This window comes from Sorex araneus, chromosome 2 (assembly GCF_027595985.1).
Source record: "Sorex araneus isolate mSorAra2 chromosome 2, mSorAra2.pri, whole genome shotgun sequence".
Taxonomy (NCBI): domain Eukaryota; kingdom Metazoa; phylum Chordata; class Mammalia; order Eulipotyphla; family Soricidae; genus Sorex; species Sorex araneus.
The window spans coordinates 303,243,117-303,265,427 of NC_073303.1; the positions used below are offsets into that span (position 1 = coordinate 303,243,117).

A 22,311-nucleotide genomic window follows, 5' to 3' on the forward strand; every position below is an offset into this window, starting at 1 on the left:
GAACAGGAAATGGGTATGTACCAATAAGTTTTATAGAAATATTTGGCTTCTTTATTCATCTATAATTTTTAAAAGCATTGAAAATAAATAAAAATGAGGGAAGGAAAGAACATGGTAGCGCAAGGAAAAGAACATCGTGGGTGCAGGATAAAGAACATAGAGAAAGGACACTAAATTGTGCTTAAGGAAAGCTCAAAAATATTTAGCTAATATATTTTTACCACTTTGGAAAAAGGAATTACACAAAGAAATGATTCCATCACACAACCAATAATGTTTGCGAACACAGCGCTATATTTTTCTGAACTTTTATTAGGAAAAATAATTGCCAAAGTTTTTCTCAGAATTTAATTTGATAGGACTGCAGGGGGTACCGAGCTCAACAATACTAGTATCCCGGCTCCAGGAGGCAGATTATAAATGAGAAAATATGTTGTAAAAGCGTTTTCTTAATTTATCGTCTGGAAAAACAAAAGGCTAAAAAAAGTGCCATTTAGCTTAGGCCTGTGGCAGCTTGGAAATGTGTGGCTTTAAAGGAAGAAACTAAATTTTAAGCTAAGGGTCAGTTTTGTTACATAAACACTGATCTAGCATCAGAAGTTAGTAACAAATTTCACATGCATATGACTAACATTTGACCAGACCTGTAGCACTCTGCTTCTTAGCAATTTAAGGAGAAAGACTTTACAATTTGCAGGCCCAGAAAAAAAAATAACAATTGAACCTCTTATTCAAAAAGTATGAATATGTAATATGGCAATAACAGCATTACATGGGGTGCAGCTGCCTGGATTCTCCTGAAAGGTGGTTCTGTGATTCGGGATGGGTCGCCTGCCAGAGGACCCAGTCCTACATGGTTCAGCAGGGGTTAGTAATTACCCTGTCCACTGAGATAAACTGAAGGGGATATCCAGATCAAAATGAAGTTCGCCTCTGCTATAAAAAGATCATCCTGAATGGGGATTCATTTCTGCTTCAGGCTTCAATGTGGGTCGCAATGATTGATATCTTAAAGCACAGACACATTGCCAAAAGACAGCAACAGGGAAACTCTGTTATAATGATCTCACTTTGTAATTCTCAGCAAGACTTTTCTCCTTCAGTCATTACCTTTGTAACTTTTAATGAATATAGGGAAATGAAATAGTATTTTTCATGAAATGTGCAAATCCGCTATTTTGACATTTGTTAGGTGCTTAGGAGAGACCATACAAGATGAAAATGTGTAAAGTGCTACATGGTTCCAACTTTTCCCAAGTTCAAATTTGAGACCATTTAACTTGACTTTCAAGTTATAGTATCAGTCATTCTATCTCCAATATTATTTCCTAACGTCCCTCTCACAGATTTTATGCTAACACTGAAAGACATCCCCTGACATAACGTGGGATGACATCCTCCATTTCGGCTGAAGCCGCCCTCTCCACTGCACCGATATTGATTGGCTGCACACTTTGAAGGGATTTCTTTCAAAACACAACTCTCATTTCAATAAGATACTTTCTCTAACACTTTACAAATTATAAAATACAACTGTAAATTTTTTGTGGTAGTGTTCACCATTTCATTTTTAATAATTTTAAATTTATGGTGTCACTGTTTATCCCCTCTAAACTTTAAGTCACTCGAGGAACCAAGTTTTCTATATCATTACCGAACATACAGGACCTAGAGTCACTATCACTGTCACTGTCATCCCGTTGCTCATTGATTTGCTCGAGCGGGCACCAGTAACGTCTACATTGTGAGACTTGTTATTACTGTTTTGGCATATTGAATACACCACGGGTAGCTTGCCAGGCTCTGCTGTGTAGGTGAGATACTCCTGGTAGCTTGCTAGGCTTTCAGAGAGGGGTGGAGGAATCGAACCCAGGTCAGCTGCGTGTAAGGCTATGCCCTACCAGGGCCTAAAGCACTACCAGATATATAACAGAATCTCAATAATTAATGGACAAAACAAAAAGAATTACCAGTTCTTAAAAAAATAGTTTCATTGTTTCTATCCTGTTGGTTTTCAGAATACTCAGAAAATAAACCAAATAAATCAGCAATAATTGTATTCATGTTCATACATTATATATTTGTAATTTATCTCTAATTAACTACCCTCAAAACAGATTAAATTGACTTTAAAATCCATCTACTCCTCTCAAATGTTTCTAAAATTTCCTGTTCTGGACTAAAAATTATTTCTATAAATAAAATAATATTTTATGGCACAGTCATGTGGCAATTAAAATGCATTCTTTTCTTAATGAAAAGAAATTAATGCTTTGCTGAACATAAAATTCATTGAAAAGTTAAATATAGAATAAACCCCAATTCATAATTAAAATATTTAAATATTTCTTTTTTGCGTTGCATGACTATTAGTTTTTGGGCTACACCTGGCAGTTTTTAGGGACTACTACTGGACTGTGCTCAGGGATTATTTCTGGTGGGTTGGTTTGGGTGATGATATCCCAGTCAGCATCATATCTGCTGCATCATCTTTCCAGTCCCAACATGCAATGAGTAAACATTAAGTAGGAGCTTCATTCTTTTCATTTTTAGTTCAACTTAGTGAAAATTTGACAAATAATTAACTGCTGATAGCATATGTTAATTAAAGCAAGGATTCATTTTGCAACAGACCAATAATTCTGGACAAAAGTTACTTATTAAAATAACTAATTTACTGAATATGAGTGACAAATTTAACAAAATAAAACACATGAACCATTTTCTTTCAGGTAAAAGTTTAAAACATACATTCATGAACTATAAGTTTCTACCAGACATCACCTAAAAATCAGACAGATTATGTACCTTGATGCAAAGAGAACTTTACAGAAAAATACTTGAAAATACATTATATTTTAGGTCTCTGGATTTAAGATTGACACATTTACATACTGCCTAATAGCTTTTTATGCTTATTAAACACTATTAGGCACAAAATTTTATTTTAGTCATTAGCTAGTTTTCTTTTATGTATATTTTGTTATTCAGATAAAGGTCTAATTTAGCCATTACAAAAATAATGTGCATCTTTGATAAAGTATAGCATTCATATAATAGGGAGGAGAAATAGGATGTATAGAAACAAATTTGAATAGATCATTTACTCACTCTTCTAAATGTAGCATGCAATACTACTGTGATAATTACTACTTGGTAGCTCTACTACAACTGAACTACCATGGTGACACTGAAATGCCTGTATTATATAGTGTTGGAGTTAATGAATTTAAAATTGTGTTTATTCAGAGGATTATAGTTGGACTATAGTCGGTTATAGTTGAGAAAATAAGGCTAAAATGCTTAAAATATTTTCTAATTGCATACGTCCAGTTGGCTTTGTGTTATGCATTTCAAATTGATGTTGAATCATGTTATACATTCGAGGAAAATCATGAGATATATATTAGTATACAGCAGTGTGTGTGGGGGGGATGAGTGTGTGTGATTGTGTGTGTGTGTGTGTGTGTGTGTGTGTGTGTGAGAACTGAATTGCTTTTTATGTTAGTTGTAAAGTTTTTCCATAGAGTCAGAGCAATACTGGGTAGAAGGCTTGCCTTCAACATGGTAGACATTAATTTGATCTCCAGCATTATATACAGTCTCCAAGCCATACCAGAATCAAGCCCTGAACAATATCACATGAGTACCAAAATAAAATAAAAAGCGAAAAAGAAGAAATGAAAAGTTAAGGCAAGGGTTAACTATCAGAGTATCTGGAAAAATAAACTTTTAGAGTAGAAATCTCAGATATTGGGATTTCCAGAATAAAGGGAGGAGGTAATAGATGATTAAAAACAAATATACTGGTCTTGTGTTGATCATTGACAATAATTTGTTACCACTACAAAGTGTGGCTAGTTGAATACCAGAACTCAGAGTTATAATTAAACTCTTGGCATCTGATTTAGTGTATGTGATTATGTGATTGTGCGTGCATGCATGTGTGCATGTGTGTGTTTGTGTAAGAGAGTATGTGTATAAATATGAGATTTATGTTGCATAATGTAATTGTAGACTCTAAAAATTATTTCTACTCAATGCATAGCCTTGGACAAGAACTTTAGCATGACCTGGGAACTCATTTGAATTCAGAATCTTAGGCCTGTTTCAGACTCATGACTCAGAATCAGTAGCTTAATAAAATTATTGGTGGTTCATATACACACTGGATAAGTACTGTACTAAATCATCATGTTTTCCTACATCTATCTATCTATCTATCTATCTATCTATCTATCTATCTATCTATCTATCATCTATCTTCATAGTGAATAATGTTTTTAAAACTTTTTTTTAAATGGCTGTCTCCAGTGGAAACAAGGGGTAGGAGGAATGGTCCATGGTTGGAAACTTGCCACAAGTGGTGATGACCGAGGGGAGGGCTGCTAGGAACCACTATGACAAAGATAGTTGGAAATGATCCCTCATACAAGAACTGAGTGTTTAAAGTATGCAAATATGATAACCTTTCGGTACTTGTATTTGAAACTACAGTGCCCAAAGGGGGGGGACAGGAGAGAGAGAGGGGGGGGGAGGGAGGGAAGGAGGGAGAGGGAGAGGGAGAGGGAGAGAGAGAGACAGGCACTTAGGGAGAGAAATTGAGGACACTGATGAAGGGGCAGGTGATGGATGACTGAAACCCAATCATGAACAACTTTATAACTGTGTATTTATTTTAGGGTGATTCAGTATATTTTTAATATAAATAAAATAACTGACTTTTCTTAGGGCCAGAGAGACACTCTGACACTTGCCTTGAATACAGTGTGCCAGTTTCTATCCCCGGCATCACATATGGTCTCCTGAAAATAGAGGATTAGTCCCTGAACACTACTGGGTGTGGTCCAATACCCACCCACCACCAACAGAAAATCAAAATAAAATGATAGTTTCTAAATGCATACGCAGTTCAAAGCATGCACCAAGTCTATACATGTACCATCACCAATAACAAATAAGAAACAAACACAAGCATTTTCGATTTTGTTCTTTCCTCAAAGATAAATTTGGTGATTCACAGATCAAAATTATTTAACATATTTTAAATCAGTAATTAATAATTTTTATTATAGATGACTGATTTGACTTTATTTTTGTACTCTTTAAGTATTAAAATTCACTATAGTAAAAGTCTGGCATAAGCTAAAAGATAAATACTTCATACTTTCCAGAGAACCAAAGAATCACACAGCTTAAAAAGCTGGTATTTTAAAAACTCATTTTGTGCTTCACTTATTAAAAAAAAAATCTCAAATATCAAATGAACAAGCTGATATCAGTGATATTATCCCAGAATATTTTATTTGACTTTCTCCAGAAGACTGCCACTTTGACAGAAATCAGATCATTAAATAACTGGCACAAGTGGTTTTTCATTTTTATTTTAACCCACTAAATTTATAGTTATTTCTCTGAAATGGCCACAGCACTGACTCGAATAGTCATTTTGTTGTCCTTGTAAATACAGCTGATTCTATATTATTTCAGTATCTTATAACCTACTGCTTATGAATACCACTATTTTCCCTCAAGCTAGTCAAATCCAGTACTGTATTACTTAGGTTATTATTAAAAATAAAATATTTATTTTACAATTTGCTGTATACTCTTCTAAGCTGTTCTTTTTTATATACATACATGGAGATATTAAAGGACATAGAGACTTCATGACTTATATTTATTTAATATTCATGTGTGCATACAAATGAGATTCAAAACAGAAAAATAATACCTAAGTAATCGAAGAGGAAAATCAGAATCTTTTTTTTTTTTTTAGTGTAAAGAAAAGTCAGTAATCTTTAAGATATACAATGTACTTCCTGCTATTCCCACACAAACTTACGTAAAGTGAAGTGTAGGTCTAAAATCAGCCTGGTGCCAATTTACCTAACTTCATTGTTGCTTTACTTTGGGGGTTTGATTCTCAAATATATCCCATATAGGTCCTTGTTTACACATTTAGGGAACACTATTCTCTTCTAGCTTCCTTCTTATTTTCAGTTTACTGACCTGAGTGCAACCTCCTAGTGTTCATTCACTGTTGCAACCCCTTGGTTTAGCACACTGCATACTACAAGCTCAGTGAATATTTTTTTGGATGAATGACTTATACTAAAGTTCAAATGACAAATTTTGTTTTGACTAACTATAAGCTTAAAACTCATGACTCATGATATGGAACTTATAATCATAAAATGCTAAAAATAAAGACACAGATGGTCTCATCTTCTCATTTCACTGCTCTACTCTTCCTGAATGCAACTTAGGACATATCACAATATTTTACAGTAAGGCAGATATATTATGATAACTCAGTAGAACAGACTATGTAGAGTACATTTTTATTTTAAAAATCATTTTTAGTTAACACGCATTAAAGGATTAATATTCAAAATGTAATAAGTACTCAGAAAGATTTTAAAAAAAACTACAATACTATCAAAACTGGGGAGAAAAAAAGGAAGAATTCCCTGAAAAGGACAGATACATGGCCAAGAAGCACACAAAAATATTGCTCTGGGGCTGGAGCGACAGCACAGCAGGTAGGATGTTTGTCTTGCATACGACCGACCCGGGTTCAATTTCCAGCATCCCATATGGTCCCCTGAGCACTGCCAGGAGTAATTCCTGAGTGCATGAGCCAGGAGCAACCCCTGTGCATCACTGGGTGTGATCTAAGAAAACAAAAATAAAACCTGCTAATCACTACTTACTATCAGAATAATCAAAATAAAAATGACATTGTGGTATCATCTCATGCTAGTGAGACTGGCTCTGTCAGAAAACTTGAAAACAATCTATATTGGTGGAATATAGTGAAAAAGGAACTTTCATCCACTGCTTGTACAAATGCTATCTGGTTCAATCTTGATAGAAAATAGTATGGAAAATTTTCATAAAATTAAGAATAAGAGCTATCATGACCCAGCACTTCCACATTATAGTTATATATCACCCACCAGAACTCAAACCATTTATTAATGACACATGCACACAATTATTCATGACAGCACATAGTATACATAGGCTATGATATGGAATCAAGCCAAGTATCCAAGAACGAGTAAGTAAATAATGAAAATGTGGACTGTATACATCATGGATATACCATGCAGATGTATGAAAGGTAAAATCATGCAAGCTGCTGCAACTCAGATAGAACTGGATGGTGTAATTTTAAATGGTGTGAGTTAGAACAAAGAAGAACATATATCCAGTGATCTTGTCAGGCGAAATATCAGAGGGGATACCCATCAGAGGGGATACCTAAATTAGCCTTGGACCTAGATTATAGAAATCAGAAGGAAAAGGGAATAAATTCAGGAGGTACAGAAGATGGAAGGATGTAACAGAGGCAGTTTCAGAAGCCTGGGGCTCACTGGTAATATAAAACTTATAAATGTGCCTGTCAATGAGGCAGGCTGGGGAGCGAGAGGGAACTTGGGAAATTAGAGGCAGGCAGTTGACACTGGTGGTGGGATTGTTGTTGGAACACTGTATTCCTGAAACTTTGAAAGTTAAGGCCACTGAATAAAAAAGAAATAAATAAAACACTTTACTGGAATCTCTTTATTATTATCAACATGTTAATGTTTATATCAATATTTAAACATGAACTTAAATTCCTTTTTCTTGTGTTTGGGGAGTTCACGCCTGTCTTCAAGACTTTCTCCTGCTTACTCAGTTTCACTCCTGATGGTGCATAGAGGACCATGTGAGGGGCTAGAGATAGAATCTGGATCAGACGCATGCAAGGCACATGACTTATTCGTTACATTTTCTCCCTGGCCCCTAAGTAAGTTTTAACTGAGGTCATTAAAAGTTATCATGAATATGACACAGGCTGGGAAATGGCTAAATAATTTTTCCTTAGAATAGATTTATTTTTATTTAGACCTATCACTCAATATTTATGGTAAAATTATTTAAAGCATAGTATCTTAAGATATAAATCTCCATTATTAATCACTTCAAACAGGTTTGCTTGAATACACGTGATTTTGTGACTATATACACTTAGTATTTGTTCAAAACTTGAAAAATAAATGTAATAATTTTTGTTGATGTGCAGTTAATTTGGGTGCAATGCTTTGTATTGTGCAGAACATAACCACAGTGTTTTTATAATACTGTCAAAAATCTAATGTGTCCCAGATTTGCTTAAATTAATATGAACACAACTATAAGACTAATCTTTATTAACACCTTAGATGTTTCCTAATGGTTTTAAAACACATTGATATAGTTGAGTTAAAGAAAATGTCTTTTCCAACTTTATATACATATAATGAATTATCATTAAAAATATTCTCTAAAGAAATTTTTTTGGTGATATGATCCTTTCTACCCAGTAAACAGAATTTACTTTGTCACAGGGTTTTAGCTCACTGAGTTCATATTAAAAATTTTTAATTCTAAGTGAAAATTTGAGTCTGAAGTGGCAGTGATACATTCAGATAGTGACAGGACTTCAATTTCATTTCAAATAAAGAACTGTTTACATGAGAATGAATTTCCTATCCGAAGAACTCTAAATATTTAACTTAAGTTTTATTCATCATTTGTCTTCCCCAAGATTATTTCATTCCTAAAGCATCCAAGAACATGATTTTTTGAAAATAACCATAAACTATATTATATAGAAAATAAACTAAGAGAAAGATAATATATTTAGTTTGTACTTTACTTCAATAAGAGCAGTTTGTTTGGAATAATTGGCCATCTGCACATAACATATCAACAAGAACAAAGCAATCCTCTTCAGAGATATTCCTCTGAGAAGTTTCCCATTTCAAACTTAAAAGCTTCTGAACAAAGGGATAATTTGTAAAGTTCTGGTTATAGAAAAAATGTAGCTTTAAAAACAACTTTTTGAGGACTTCAAATAAACTGTCAATATTTTTTCTTTGCAGCTTTATTATTGTTAAAGTTTACAAAAATTAATTTAAAATAAAATTCATACTGAATTTTACTGTGAATAAACTGTTTTATGAAGCTTATTGAGTAAACAAGCATATTTTTTCCCTATGAATTTAGCTGTTATATTTTTGGTCATATAAGTGCATAACGAGTCTCTGATCCCCGAAAGAGATTTGGTTAATTGAAATTTCACATATTATATATTTTTCCACTCTTCAGAGTTTCTTGCATGTTTTCTATGTTTTAAAATGGAGAATTTAATATCAAATAAGAACATTGGCCTAACTTGCAGAGAAAAATATCTAAGCCCTCTGCCTCTTATTTTTTTGCTTTTTAGGTCACACTTAGCAATGCACAGGGGAAACTCCTGGCTCTGTGTTCAGGAATTACCCCTGGCGGTGCTCAGGGGACCATATGGGATGCTGGGAATCGAACCCGGGTCAGCCATATGCAAGGCAAACACTCACCCACTGTGCTATCACTCCAGCCCCTCCTTTTTATTTTTTGCTTTTATCAACCCCTCTGCCTTTAACTGAGATGCAACTGTAAGATTTTATTCCCCTCCCTTTGCAACCTTACATTGATCAAATATGCAACATTTAATGATTTCCATATTTAACGTTTTCATTATGAAGTTGTCCATGACTAATAATTTAAATACATTCCTTTTTAAAATGCATTTCAAAATGCGGTGTGTACTTTATAATGTCGACAGAATTTGAAAATAGCCTTCTTCATCTTGATGTTGAAATCATATATACATGTAAAAATATCACTTTAGTATCTTGCTGATTGATGGCATATACTGGGATAAAATGCAGTTAAAGAAAAAAAGGACTTTTTAACACTAACACAAAAATATCATAATATAGCAAGTTAGGAAATGTTCATCGATATCTATCTGTAAACAGAACTCTAGTCAAAACTTTCATATTATTAATTTTCCATCTGTTAATTTATTGAAACTTCTTACAGAAAACCCTATAGAATTAATGCCATTTAGCAATTTGTTTAAGACATAGATTTTTTTAGCAAATTTGAACCCAGATTCTATCACTATCACGTTGATCCTCGATTTGCTCAAGCAGGCCCAGTAATGTTTCTATTTGTCCTAGCCCTGAGATTTTAGTAGCCTCTCTTTACTCATCCTTTCCAACGGTGCCACATTAGAGACTCTTTCAGGATCAAGAGAATGAGACCCATCATGGTTACTATATCTGACATATGAATATACCACGGAGAGCTTGCCAGGCTCTCCTGTGTGGGCAGGAAAACTCTCAGTAGCTTGCCAGGTTCTTAGAGAGGGAGAACTAGGCTATAAGATGTCAGGAGCTTGGTCTTATAGTCTCTGGATGTTGGCCATTGATGGGATTACATGGCGGCACTGGGGGCAGTCTCTGAGTGTAACTGCCTCGCTACTGGAAAATAGGGGATCTGGGCGGAAGAGGCCCAGTCCCGATTCGAGCAGGCTTGGAGATCTCAGCCCCAGATACTGCACACCTGGGGGTTCCTCTGCCGGTTCCTTCATGTGTGAGACTCTTCCGAATGTGTAGAGAGGGGCCTTGAGCATGGCTGTGGCTGGGTTCCAGAGGTCTTCAACTGCTGAAATTGAGGCAGGGTGGGGAGGAAAACTAAACCCACCCCCTCTGATATTCCCTGGTGAAGATAGCCAGGCGTGGGGGCAAGAGACTCAGCAAACCCAAATTCACATGAAAAAATGAAATGAAGATAATGCTTTTTTGTTTTTTTTTATAACTTATGCAACATTTCCCCCTTATTTTAAACGGCTATTTCACTGCATAGTATGCCTTTTTTGAAGTCACAACAAAAACTGGCACTGTGAGAAAGATAGGTGTTCTTAGTATAACCTAGTTACAGTGGTCAGCTAAGAAGCTCATTCATAAAAGAAAAAAAATAAGAATAATTTCTCTTTACTGAGTGAAGGACTACAAACTGACATACATAGTCATATCTTAAAAGCTTTTTCAGTGAAGAATCCTGGCTGGCGGACACCACAACACCGGAGAATGCTTCGGGCCCCAAACCAAGCCAATATCACCAGGGTGCCCCAGATGGAGCAGGTGCAGTCTCCCCACCTTCTCCAGATGGAATCCGGCAACCATGAGCTTCTACAAGCATGGCTCCGGTATTTGGGGACCAGGACTATTTCTCCAAACTGTGTGGCTGCATAAGACCTTTCCTGACATACAAAGTGATCAATGGGAAATAGATGATCTAGCACCTGCCCCTAAAAGGCAGGCTTGAATGGTGGTGGGAATATCCAAGCAAAATGCCCAAACTATAGAGAGTATCTGTACAACTGTCTGCTGTAGAGGCAGGGTAAGGACTAAAATGGAAAACAAGGGGATAATGGGGATATTGGTGGTGGAAAGTTTGCACTGGTGGAGGGATGGGTGATTGATCATTGTATTGCTGAATATCAAACATGCGGCTTTTGGCAGAAATGCATCCAGAATTTTCAGCGCCGGACCACCCCAGGTGGGAATGGGTTTTGTGCCTTGGCCTGTTTCCCCTGGTGGCTCGGTCTCTGCTGCCATTTTCCAGAGGCCTAGGGACAGCCAGGGAGGGGCATGCAGTGATGAAGAATGCCGGGCCTCATGGGATGGGGCGGAGCCGGTCTTTCCCCCATCCCCCCGCCCCTATGAGACCCCAAGTTGCTACCCACGAACAAGCCCTCTGGCTGCTGATAGAGGTACATATTGGCCATGATCCCAGAGACTCAGAAACAAAGCTTGGAATACAGCAGCTTTGGGCAGAAATCCCTCCAGATTTTATTATTAAAACTTCAGAATTCCAAAATGGTGCAGCCGTAATAGCAGCCACGCATCATCATAGGCAGTTCATAATCAGCAAAGAGAACAGATGGTCTAATGTTGCCTTTTTGGCAGATCTGAGTGTTGGGCTAAAGTCCCAAATAATAATGGTGGGTTTGGTGTTGAATTGCTGAATGCAATAAAAGTAGAGAGAGAGAGTAATGTGGAAATTGTCTGCCACACAGGAAAGGGGAGGATATGGGAGGTGGGGATACTGAGGTTTTGGGTGGTAGAATATGTAAACTGGTGAAGGGTCAGGTGTTTTATCATTGTATGACTGAGACTTAAACTGAAAACTTTGTAACTGATCTCACAGTGTGTCAATAAGTATAAAGAAATAGATAAATAAAATAAAATAAAATGTATCAGCTGAATTGTATCCCATTCTCCCCACCAAAAAAAATGTCTTTTTCAATATAATGGCGCTAAACACAATTTTATTATTCACATTGTTCTACATTATCTTTTCAGCTCCTTAATTTAATCTTCATTATCACTTCAATCACTCCAATGATATATTATGCCTGGTATTGGTGGTTATATATACACAAAATATTTGGGTTCTCAAAACTTAGCCTGTAACATATATATTTCTTAGAAGAGGCAGATAATGAATCAGATCTTTAAAAAGTAGGAAACAAACAAATAACATCTATAGGAGCACAATTATATCTCTAAGGTCTTAAGTAGTTTTGCTTATTTTCAGTTTTGGGGATTTTTGTTCTTTTTTTTGGACAAAAACTAGCTATAATAATGGAGTATTCCTTGTTATGTACGCAGGGATCACTTATGACTGTGTTCAGGGAACCATATGTAGTGCCAGAGATTTGAACCTGGGTCAGGCAATTCAAAGGCAAGCACCTTATCTGCTGTACTATCTGTCTGGCTCTTTAACTATATTTGTTGCAGTAGGGTTGGGTTGGAAACAGAGAGGCTACAGAATTACTTCACTGATAAAAAATAATCAGAATTAATGGTTTCATTTAGGAAGGAGCTTTAGGATGTCCCCCAAATCCACGGTGCCTACCAGGAGTCGTGAAATGAACTAAGTAAGTTTTTGGTAGACCTAAACTAAGAATTGTACTGTAGCACTGTTGTCCCATTGTTCATTGATTTGTTCAAGCGAGTACCAGTAAAGTCTCCATTGTGAAACTTGTTGTTACTGTTTTTGGCATATCGAATACACCATGGGGAGCTTGCCAGACTCTGTCATGCAGGCAGGATACTTTCGGTAGCTTGCTGGGTTCTCTGAAAGAGATGGAGGAATTGAATCTAAGAATAGAAACAGGAATAAAGGAGAATGTTGGAATATTTCCCCTTTTCCAGCTACCTTCTGGAGTTTTGTCACAGAAACCTAGCTGATCTTTGACTGGTAGATCTTAGGTGCTAGTCAGGCTTGACTTGACATTGTAGATTCCAGGCTCTGGCCCAGCCTAGTCTTTGGGATGTAAATTTCAGGTGCTGTTCAGTTTGTAATTGACTGTAGATTTCTTACTGCAGCCCAGCCCAGTCTTTGGGATGTAAATCCGAGTGCTTTCAGCCCAATGAAGGCTTCAGCTTTGGTTTTTTATCTTTTTTCCGGGGGGCGTGAGGGTGGGGTAGGGGGTGGGGGGGGCTAGATTAATGGCCTGCCTTTGGTGCCGCCAATGTATTGCGCCCTTTGGAAGGGCCATGATCAATAAAAGGGGTTCGGAGAGAAGGTGAGGGGGGGAAAAGTGTATAGTGGAGGAGAGTGTATAGAGGGAAGATTGGAATAAACTGCAAGTGAGACCAACCATCATGGTTCCGTTCCTTCCTTTGCCTGCCACATCATCGCCATCAACCTCCCCGGGGTGGGGGAAGCGGCCGGAGGCTACCGAACTCAGGTGGTGGGAGAGACAGCTGCTGCCCTAGGCCCTGTGCCTGGCTCGGTGTGGTGAGGCGTCCCTTCCTTCGCCTGCGCCTTTTCTTTTTATTTTTATACAGGAGAACCATGTATCTAAAGGGCTAGTGATGAATTCCATGGAAACAAACAGACATTTGCTGATAAGTGAGTACAGGCCCTTGACTGGTCCCTAATCAGTATCTTAGAATCTTGCTCCCAAAAGTAAGTTTTCTTTACTGCTCATAGAGAAGAAAGAGGAAGTTTATAGCAACATTTTGCATTCTAAAAGACAATACTAGATCTGTCCTTTTTAGCAGAATCTAATGCTTTTAGTTCTGACATACATTTTTACACATTGACACATTAAAGTTTCAAACTATTAAATAATGTGTATGAGAAAAGTAACCATAGACAACATCAACATTATTAGAAGAGATGGTAGGATGGTAAAGTTCTGGACGGGGAATATCATGTGTCAAGTTTAACTGTTAATTACAGTCAATTGCTGTAAATTAAAGCCAGAATTATAGCAAGTATTAATTGTGTTGGACTTTGGAAGAGAATATGGAGAATATTAAGTACTAAGAACTGTTACTGGATGTTAAGCAGAGAATGGGTACCATGAAAATAAATATTAGTAATACTGATGAGAGTAGAATGAGAAGCAAGAACACAACTAAAACAGAACTAAGAGTTGAACTGTGCCGGACATTATTCATCAGTTTGGCAAATACCCACTCATTGCATTTCCATTCTTTTTATATGACGCTACAACTTTATTTGTATTTTCAATATACAGAAATGACTCTAAAATGCACACAATTTTAGATACAAGAAACCTGCCTGGTAAGCAACAGAAGCTCAGACATCACTTCTTCTAGAGTACAAATTAAGGTTCTGTTATTTGTATTATTAGAAACTATTGAAAATTATTTGTTAGAAATAATATTTGCAATGCTCACTTTGGTAGTACGTATATTAAAATTGCAATAATATTGAGAATATTAGCATGGCCTCTGCAGAAGGTTGACATGCAAATTTGTGAATTGTTCCATATTTTTTTTCTGCTAAAACCACCTGAATATAAAAACTAATACTTGCAGGAATGAGAATGTTTCTGGATATAGATAGTTACAGACTGATGTGAAATGCCTTGCAAGATGACATGGCTGAAAACCTGGCAACCCATTAACTAAAACAGTGACAAAGAGATAACATAGCAGGCAATTAAGGTTTTAATACTGTGTTTGGAGACAAATACTGTATTCCATTAATAAAACATAAATTGGTAGGGAAAATAGCCCTGAAGGTAAAAGGGGTCTATATATATATACACACATACATATGTACTGATATATATATATGTCTATAAATCTTATATATATAACTATATATATGCATATACATAGTAACCATTTATTTTTACTGAACAATCACAAGGAAAATATCCTTACAAGTGAAATATAAAATACTCACCTGTTCATGTTAAAGTTAACCCCAAAGCTTATTCTCTGAACATTTTGTGAATACCTACATGATGACACAATTAAAACTACAGTCATAAAGTGAGGACAAAAGCTGCCAAATACCTAGCCCCGAGCAAGGCTTCAGGATTAATGACGGTGCCCATAAAGTGCTTTGAGCTCTACAGAAGAATAGGTACAATATAAATGAGCCACATTATTCCAGTGACAAAAACTATCCATTTGCTGTCCAAGAGAACTGAAAAAAAAATTAGATCTCTAGATGCTCCTCCTGGCAGCATATACTGTTCAGTTATCACTTCTATTCACTCCTGAGGTTCTCATGAAAAAAGTAAGTAAACATATCTGCTTGATGCCCAATTTGTGGATTATTCTGAGACATATACATCAAATAGATAATAGGACAGTCTGTGTTTACTTTTTCATAGTTCTTTTGTTATAAAATGAACTAAAAAAATAACACACAAGGTTGATGCAAAAAATTATAAATCATATGAATGTAAGATGCTAATTTTAGTATGTGTTATGTTAAATTCAAGCTATAAAAGAAGACATCAGCAACTTTCTGCTTCCATTTCTGACATATTCAAACTATTTGATATTTCAGAATTATTTCACTTTTCAAAGTATTCATGTTTCAAAAAATTATTAATGGTACTCTGTACTAAAGGCAACATAGTTATCAATTTATCAAATACATGTAAACTGTATAGCTTAAATATAAAAATTGAGTAATCATAATCAATAATTCTAAAAACATTAGTTAATGTTGGTCCCCTAAGTACCACCGGAGTGATCCTTTAGCACAGAATTAGGGAAAAGCCCTGAGCACAGGAAGGTGTGGCTCAAAAACCAAAACAAACACAGAAAGAATCACAGATCAATAATCACATCTCTCCTTAAAGCTTCCAATAGAAAATAAAGCAAAATAGAAAAAAAAACACCACAATATTTATGAATATCCAGAATTAGTTAAGAACATGGCATGTTTTAGAAAACAAAAGGAGCCACAGATCAGGGAGCTGGAGAGACAGTACAAAGGGAAAGGCACGTGCCTTGCACATGGCCAACTTGGGTTCAATGCCAAACACCATATGTTTCCTGAGTCCTGCCAGGAGTGATCCCTATGCACAGAGCCAGGGGTAAGCCCTGAGCACAGCTGGGTAAACCTCTCCTCCAGGTAAAAGTAAAGCGAAAAACAACAACAAAAGTCACAGATCGTAAAATGAATATCACGACACTTAAAAGATAGTGGTCATATTTTAAGGCTAATACCATCATTTGGTTTTCTCTTCTCCTGGGAAATGGGGGGCGAGGGTGGAATTACACAAAAGTTTTCTATACTTCATCCATTGCTATAGCTCCAACTCCATCTCAATATCCCTCTCCAGAACAAGCTGACATCATTAATTTCGTCTAATTGAACACATCTGACTCCATATTCTTTAGTTTATCATGGCACCCCCCTCCCCCGCAAAGTAGAAAGATATATCCAAATATTTTGAGTGGGTGAAGAAAAAAAATGCATGTATAGTAAAATCAGACATATACAGATGCGCATATCACATATCATCATTTGTGCAAAATTTAAGAACAACAATAAATACTGAAAGTTGTACATATTTTATAGGATAATGAAAGTTCCTTCATAATGCATCAGAGAATGAGCTGGAAAAAGAGAGATATGTTAGCAAGCTGCTGCTGCAGCCCAAGTGAAAATTCATACTGACTTTGATAAGAGTGAAAAAAAGAAGAGCTAGAACAAAGAGAAGGATTTAGAACTTCTTGGGAAATAGAATCCATAAGACTAACAGAAAAGAAGAATCAGAGAATGTTAGAAGGCCAGGAATTTTTGCATTGAGACTGCTATATAAATGCTCTTTTCATTTCCACATGGTTGGTTCTGGGATGAACTCCTTAGCCACACTCCACTAACTATCTACTTGGATATTTTTATTCGTTCTTTCCAAGTACAAATGATCTGAACTGAGGGCTTTTCTATTTTATCGAACAATAAACAGTAGTAGATGACCTGATACTGGTTTTGCTCTTCTGAAATGGAGTGTGAGATTTTTGAGAAAGTGAATAGTTTTATACTGAAGTGTACAATACTTTGACTAATAAAAATATATTGATTCAATAAAATTTAAAAAAATAAATGAATTATGTGATACAAAACTATATAGTTTAAATAATTCTCTTTTTTTTTTTCTTTTTGGGTCACACCCAGCAATGCACAGGGGTCACTCCTGGCTCATGCACTCAGGAATCAACCCTGGCGGTGCTCAGGGGACCATATGGGATGCTGGGATTTGAACCCGGGTCGGCCGCATGCAAGGCAAACCCCCTACCCGCTGTGCTATCACTCCAGCCCCTATAGTTTAAATAATTTTCATGATTGAATACATATCTTATTCCAGCTATGTGCTAAATGTATAATAATGGCACATTTTGATTGTGGCATTCTTAAAATAATTATTAAATAAATAATTATGTAGTTTCTAGAAATATAAGTTGTAAAAACAGGGTTGCAAATTTGGTTATCCTGGATACATCTACACATGAAAAATTTCATAATTAAGGAATATATAGATATAAAACATTAGCAAAATATAGATTTCATTTTAGGGTCCACTACCTCTATGATTATGTGGAGTTTCTATATATAAGATATTGAATATACAACAAAAAACATTAGTTTGCTAAATAGTATTTCATGTAAAATAATCTAATTGTTAATATATAAATAAAAGTGTGATGATATATCTATGTATATGAAACTTAAGCTCTATATATGCAACTATTTATACATAGTTTATAAATATGTTAATATAATAGCATGAAGGTTACTGACCATATTGAGTACAGATGGAAGTTAACTGAATGTTTCTAGAGTTTTTGTTGTTGTTGTTTGTTTGTTTTCTCTTGGGGCCACCTCTAGCAGGATTCAGAGCTTACTTCTGGCTCTGCACTCTGGAATCATCCCTGCAATGAGCAGGGGGCCATGTTGGATATAAGGGATCAAACTCACTTAATTTGTTCTTATCTGAGAAAAAAATTATAAAAATAGTCACACTTCACTTTCTTAAAAGTTCATTGAAAAATAACAAAAACATTTGATTATTCTCAAGATTATTCAGACGAGCCTCATGCATGAAGGAACTGGCAGAGGAACCCAGGTGTGTGGGACCCGGGGCCGAGATCTCCAACCCTGCTCGGATCAGGACTGGGCCTCCTCGGCCCAGATTTCCCATCTCCCAGTAGCTAGGCAGTCACACCCAGGGACTGCCCCCCCCGGCACCATGTAATCCTGTCTACGGCTAGCATCCAGGGACTTAAAAGCAAGCTCCAGGAAGGACTCGATATCTTATAGCCCACTTCTCCCTCTGGGAGAAGCTGGTAAACTACTGGGAGTTTTCTGCCCACATGGGAGAACCTTGCAAAGTTCCCATGGTATATTAATATGCCAAAACCAGTAACAAGCTGGGTCATTGCCCTGACCCTGAAAGAGCCTCCAGCACACCATTGTTGGAAGGATGAGTAGAGAGAGGCTTCTAAAATCTCAGGGCTTGGACAAATGGAGACATAACTGAGACTTCTCGAGAAAATCGATGATCAATGGGATGATGATAATGATTCTCAAGAACAAGAAGTCTCATATTTTAAGAATATTTATGTAATAGAATTATGAAATACCAAATGGAGAAAAAAATGATTTCAAACTATGAATGCTATGTTAGTTTTTATCTATCAATTGAAGGTTGTACGTGAGTTTACTTGGGACAAAATTTTCATATATTAAGAGAAACTGATAGAGCAGACATTGGAATGGGTCGTCGCTGCCCCAGGGGGGTGTGCCAGCCGACTGAGGTTATCTAGAGTTACCAAAGCTTCGGGAGGGGTGTGGGGAGGGAGACTGACTGGGTTGATTTTGAACTGATAAATGCACAAATCCCCCCCACGAAGAGGGTCATCGTCCATTGGTATGCATTAGCTCTAGAATTACCACAGTTATCCAAGTAGTAGAGGAGCGAGCGACCAAAGAAACAATAGCTGATTTAATGAGCCATTCGTAGTTTCACTGAACCGGCTATCTGTACTTAGACATGCATGGCTTAATCTTTGAGATAGGCATATGCTACTGGCTGGATCAACCAGTTAGAAGGAGATGTGTGAGTGAGGGCATCGGGAAGCCACAGGGGTTGAAGGTGAAGACAGAAAACCCCACCCAGAGCCCGCCTCCCACCAGCCAACACCAGGCACTAGGAGTGATAGCATAGTGGGTAGGGTGTTTGCCTTGCACGTGGCTGACCTGGTTTGATTCCTCCACCCCTCTCGGAGAGCCTGGCAAGCTACCGAGAGTATCCCGCCCCCATGGCAGAGCCTGGCAAGTACCCATGGCATATTCAATATACCAAAAATAGTAACAAGTCTCAAAATGGAGACATTACTGGTGCCCACTGGAGAAAATCCATGAACAATGGGATGACAGTGCTACAGTGCTAAGATAAACTTTAGTGTATATAAATTTATCTACTTTAGACCAGCAATTTAGTCAATAAATATTGAAAGTGTAGTGAATCACTGAACTATTATATCATTGTTTCATAAAGAATAAAAAGAAAGAAATTCATTATAATTCAGAACTCTTCATTACCTATTTCTGTATATGCATTTAGAGTGCTTAAATATTAGAACCACAAATATCTTAACAATATGTTATGTGAGAAACAATCTTGAAAACTGCCACAAATATCTTATTTGTTCATCTGTGTTAATAAAATTTTCAAAAGTCTGCAAGCGTGTTACACAGTTGATTCATAAAACTACAAATTCTAAAAGTGGTAAAATAAAACAAATGAAAATGAGTATATACTTATGAAAAACCTAACCAGTCATACTTTTTCCACTGTTAATAATCCTTAAACTCCCAGAAGTGAAGTCTTTAAACTTAAATATCTGATAAAATTCAAAACCAGTCTTTCAATCTTTTGAAAATAATATAACAATTTACTATTAAAAAATACAAAGATATAAAATGCATGCATCTTTATGTTTATTGAAGGACTGTTCACAATAGTCAAGATACTGAAACAAATTAAGTACCTATTGAACACATGAATATATTAAAAACTGTGGTATTCTGACATAATAAAATGCATTACTCAACTATAAATGAACATAAAAATCTGTCGTAAAATTATGCCATTTGCCATAATATTGATGAACTGTAAGAAGTTTATGCTAATTGAAAACAATTAAGAAGGAAAAGAAGTATTGTGTAACTGCATTCACAAGTGAAAGATACTGATATAAAGAAAGCAAAACAGTATCAAGCCCTTAGATTCTTAGTTTAATTATCAGAAAGAATGAAAGATTTGGGGATTATAGAAAGTATAGAGCAGGACTGCTATATGATGGGCAATGGAAACTAGATCTTTGGGGATGAGCAATATTATGAACCAATATTATGCAATAATTATAATAATTGCAGCACTGTAGCACTGTCATCCCATTGTTTACCAATTTGCTCGAGCGGGCACCAGTAACATTTCCACTGTGAGACTTGTTGTTACTGTTTTTGGCGTATTGAATAAGCCACAGGTAGCTTGCCAGGCTCTGCAATATAGGCAGGATATTCTCGGTAGCTTGGTCTCTCCAAAGATGGAGAAATCAACTCCAGGTGGGCCGCGTGCAAGGCAAATGAGTTACCTGCTGTGCTATTGCTCCAGTCCAATCATAATAATTAAATTTTAAAAAATTAAAATTATATAATGTATATATACATAAATATAGCATATCTTATAGACCCTATGGTGAGATATAACAATATACACACATTGTCTTTTTACCTATTTTTGATAATTCCATTAGCTATTTAGTTGTGATAATCAATATAAAATAATCTAAATAAATAAAAAATAAATAATCTATAAAGTGTCTAAATAACTGTATCACTATCATCTCATTGCTCATCAATTTGCTCAAGCGGGAACCAGTAACGTTTCTATTGTGAGGTTTGCTACTGTTTTTGGCATATCAAATACACCATGTGTAGTTTGCCAGGCTTTGCTGTGCAGGCGGGATACTCTCAGTAGCTTGCCAGGCTCTCCGAGAGGGATAGAGGAATCAGACTCAGATCGGCTGTGTGCAAGGCAAATGCCCTACCTGCTGTGCTATCACATAAAAAATATCTAAATAAAACAAGAAAATAAAATATTTTTAAATCAAATAACGCTAGTTTACTTAGCAATTGTAACTACAGTTACAGATAATACTCCAGCACAATTTTCCCTAAATGTTATACCACCACATTTCAGATGTGTAAGCATATGTGTTCTATTCTACATGAATTACTGAATACCTATAAAAGAGAGAGAATATAAGAGAAAAGAATCTGTGAACAACTCTATCCTTAAATGGATTGGAGATTATAAAACTTAAACAATGACAAAATATAAAATATAATTTATCTACAGTATTTTTATTTGGTCATAGACTATTAGAAGCAGCATTTTAGTTACCTCTGTCTTATTGTATGTCTATATTTTTTTCCTTTACTCAGTCACTGTAATTGCAAAGTTGTTCATAATACATTTGTTACAGGCACTCAATATCCCCGACACCAATCCCACCAACAGTGTGACTTTTCCTTCACTATTGCATCCATTTCCCAATCACCCAACAAACTTTCTCCCTTACAGGCATGCAAAATAATATTTTATATTAGATTGTTACAATTAAATAGCTAATGGAATTATAAAAAATAAGTAAAAAAATTTGTGCACATTGTTATATCTCACTATAGGGTCATCAAGGTATTCTATGTCTATGTACATATATACATTATGTAATTTTATATATATTTTTAAATTAACTATTGTAATTATTTTCCTAAAAGCATAGCTACAAAGAGGAAATGAAATCAGAGGTTGTAAATACAAAGTTTTGTGTCTACAAAAGATAAAACATGTAAATATCAGGAAAGATGTATAACCATATTAAGTAGTGGGATTTGTGCCCACTTAAGCTCATAAAACCCATCAAACTAAAGCATTCAAATTTAATTGAAATAAATAATGTATTCAAATATATATTACATCTTCTATATATTATCCTCTGTATATTACATCTTCTCCCTCTCCTCCTTTTTTGTAACCATGAACAACTTTGCACTGTTTTTGGTTATCCAAGTCAGAAATATTGG

At 35.9% G+C, this 22,311-nt stretch overlaps 1 protein-coding gene and 1 non-coding gene across 2 annotated transcripts in view; one reads left to right on the forward strand and one right to left on the reverse strand.

Moving 5' to 3' along the window:
- Positions 1 to 22,311, reverse strand: part of NAALADL2 (N-acetylated alpha-linked acidic dipeptidase like 2) — a 743,119-nt gene that overhangs the window by 378,772 nt on the left and 342,036 nt on the right. The gene's annotated exons all lie outside the window — the stretch shown is intronic.
- Positions 14,575 to 14,681, forward strand: LOC129402856 (U6 spliceosomal RNA). Its single transcript, XR_008628893.1, has one exon. It is a non-coding gene; the product is annotated as a U6 spliceosomal RNA (small nuclear RNA).